The sequence below is a fragment of the Arachis ipaensis genome, chromosome B03 (assembly GCF_000816755.2).
Source record: "Arachis ipaensis cultivar K30076 chromosome B03, Araip1.1, whole genome shotgun sequence".
In the NCBI taxonomy this organism is placed as follows: Eukaryota; Viridiplantae; Streptophyta; class Magnoliopsida; order Fabales; family Fabaceae; genus Arachis; species Arachis ipaensis.
The window spans coordinates 1,036,648-1,040,381 of NC_029787.2; the positions used below are offsets into that span (position 1 = coordinate 1,036,648).

Consider the following 3,734-nt stretch of genomic DNA (forward strand, 5'->3'; position numbering starts at 1 on the left):
ATTTTTAATTGTAATTTTAATTTTGTTTTTTATTTTTATTTTATTAATATGTATGAAATATGAAATGATTGAATTTTATATTTACTTTGAAAAAATTTGATATTTCTGCGAGCAAGGTAGGGTAAGGTAGGATTTAGAACTTTAGGATACGGATAGAGTTAGAATTGAGAGATTCTCAACTCAGATAAAATAGGATAGTGTTTTAATAAAATTTTCAACCCATAAATAGGCTTAAATTAAAATAGAATTCATACCCTACTAGTTACCAACTCTAGTCATTAAACGTTCTGGTGTTGTGTTATCTAGTACTTAAAAGTTTTACTTTAAACTTATATGTCTAAACGCTCGTGAATAATGAATTCATGATAGATGTTCTACTATTTTAAAATCTCCCCAATACTTTAAATTAGATTTTAATCTCTCAACTACATACGGAGTCTACTGTATTAAGGTTTTTCTTTTTCTTTCTTTTTTTTTAAGGTGATGTTACTATTGAAGTCCAACCGATGAATCAAATGATCAAGTAAAGAAGATTAGTTTCTATGAACAACTACTTTTATAAGTATACAACACAAATGACAACGCAACCAGTACTAACCTGTTAAAAAATATACATATTTTCTATGGCTTTAAAATTTTATAGTGATAATACTTTTGGAATTTTTAATACAAGAGATTTTTAAACCATTTATATAAGGCTATATACTAATATCAATTCATTCAAAACTAAAACGTTTGTCCTTCGATGAAAACTTCCTAATTCCCTTAATAGACAGTTGTATTTTGGTGAATTTAGCGTCATTTTGGATTGATTTTAAAAAGATATATTTAAATAGACTTTTTAAAAATATTTTTTGTTTTTACTTTTTTAAAGTTAAAGTATTATTAATTTTTTTAAAATAACTTTTTTTTAAAAAATATATTTAAGTATATAAAAATATTTTTCTTACTCAAATAAGTTTAGACACTAGCTACTTGTGTTAATAAAATGCAATTTATAAAAATACGGATTTTAGTTAAAAGATATTTTAAGAGCGTTGATTAAAAGAAAATAAAATATAAAAAATTGATCTTTCAAATACTCTTTAACAAGTATTTTACTTAGCAAAATTCTAAAATTATTTTATTGAAAACCCATAGGCTTTTTTATGACAACTTTAGAAACAATGATGTCACGTAAATCAAATTTGAGGCACGGACAACTTTGGTCGGAGTGCTTCTTTCCATAATTGTCTTTTCCCCCTTTTTCGCCGCTTGATTTTTTGTCTGTTTTGAATATTATCAAAGACATAGTAAAAAGTAAAAAATTTAATTTGTTAATAATTGGTCTATCAGAGAATTTTTTATTTTTAATATTGGAGTAGTAATGGTGTTTTTCTTAAATGTAGATTGTTGGGGTGTTATATTTAAATGTGGGATCGTTTAACTAGAGGTACAGAAATCGGACCGACCGATTTGTGAGAGATACACAAATCGGTCCCAGGAATTTCTTAGAGGTACACAAATCGATTCCAGGGATTTATGTTTAAAAAAATTAAAAAATTTTAAGTACAGAAATCAGTCCCAAGAATTTGTATACTTCCACAGATTTAAAAAACACCAAAAATTACCATGTTAAAGTATATTATCACTTTTACTTCCATAACAAAAAAAAATTAGCCTCTATCAAAAACCTGAATTCTTCGTAGTAATTCAGTATATTTTTTTAAATAAATTAGATATTTTTAATTTTAGACATTACAAATTTATTCATACTATATTTACATATACAATACTTAAAGATTTTATTTACTATTTCACCTAACTAAATTTGGACAATTTATATAAGTAAAACATTAGAGATTAAATTTACATAAATATAATTTTTTAAAATAGATTACATTCGTGTCCTGATTTAATTTTATGTAAACTGTGACAACTTCTCACAATTTACAATTTTCATGTAATTCGCTACATTCTATCGCGAATTACGAGTAACAGCCGCTTTCTAATCCGTTATATCCTGCCGCAATTTACGTTGAAACTCACACAAAACATAAATCTACATCCCTACCATAGTTTATGTTCAACAAAATTGAAGCATAAATTATTACAAAATGTAACGGTTTATAAACAAACAGAATAAAATTGTCGTTTTTTATTTTTCGTGTGGGAGAGAAAAACGTGTATGACAATATGGTGTGAGGAGAGAAGTGTTTTATTTGGCTATGGGATGACACAAATCGGAGGTACCGATTTATTTACATTGTTTTGTCTTTTAAAAAATACAAATCGGACCATCCGATTTGGAGTTTAATTTTTTCTTTAAGCAAATCGGACCCTCCGATTTGTAATTTATTTTTTTCATCAAACAAATCGGACCGTTTGATTTAAATAAAATACCATGTAAAAAAAACACCTAATTTTTCAATAACAATGCATTACACATATATTTAATCAATATAAAAAAAATTAGCCTAAAATTATAAACAGTGTCAAGAAACAGAAATTTATAAAAAAATAAATAAATAATTTACAATTAAAATATTTGATGCAAATCGAAAACTTTTAGGACAAAATTAAAACAAAATAAAACTTAAGAGTATTTTTGAAACTTTTGTTAAACTTCAAGAACAAAAAGTATATTTTATCTATATTTTAATTATAAATTTCTGTTTTCTGATGCGGTTTATTATTTTATTCTACTTATTCATAATTCACTATATTCCATAGCAATTTATGCTTCGATTTCGTTGAGCATAAACCGTAATAAGAGTGTAACGGTTTATATTTTATGTGATTTTGAACATAAACTAAGTAGAATATAGCAGATTAAATTTAAGTGGGTGTTTGCTCATAATTCGCAATAGAGTACATCGAATTATATAAAAATTATAAATCATGGTAGGCGATAATAATTTACATAAGAGTTAAAATGTAACTTGTTTTCGAAAATTATATTTTGTGTAAATTTGACCCGCAAAGATTTTATTTATGTAAATTATCCAATAAATTTTGAACCGAAATGCACTTATTACAAAGTATATATAATGACTACTAAACTAAGATTTTGCGTGTATAATAATAACTTCAACACGATTTTTGCATGAAGAATATGAGTACAATAATTAAGACAATAATAGACCCAAAAAACAGAGAGTCACAAATTATATAGCTGAAAAGACATCACTTATCACTATGTTCAAAAAATGATAAATGAATCACTTCACCCGAAGATAACATTATGTTGTCCTTCTTATTTACGAAATTTCAATAATTAAGAAGTTAAAACTACTAAAGTCCTGATAGATTTCACAGTGAGCGTAATTAAATTAAACAAAAATCTAATAACCTTAGTTACAATGATAATTATAGTTTGCTTGAATTTGAGGGGTAAAATTCTCTCTGGAGAATCAATATGTATGATTGATCAATAACATACAAATAGAGGACATAATTTTGATTTTGATTTTTAAATGGCCCACATTTGAAAATTGGAATCCTCTCATAGGAACCACACCTTATGGCCAATCGCATTGGCATTATAAACTGTTGGCATTCAATTATTCTATGACTTGGGAATTGGGATAGTAAAGAATTTTTATTTTCACTTAGCTGGATATACATTAACAAACTAGTATATAGTACAAAAAAACAAAGAAAAGTGGCAGGGAATCATAAAAGAATCTAAAATGAAACATAGTAAACATAGTACAAAGAGCATTTGGCATTTGACTTGATGAAATTCATAATCA

General features: G+C 25.8%; 1 protein-coding gene across 1 annotated transcript in view; it reads right to left on the minus strand.

Moving 5' to 3' along the window:
- Positions 3,555 to 3,734, minus strand: part of LOC107629412 (xyloglucan endotransglucosylase/hydrolase 2) — a gene marked incomplete in the record, with an annotated part of 2,048 nt that continues 1,868 nt past the window's right edge. The window contains 1 exon segment of the mRNA XM_016332200.2: positions 3,555 to 3,734.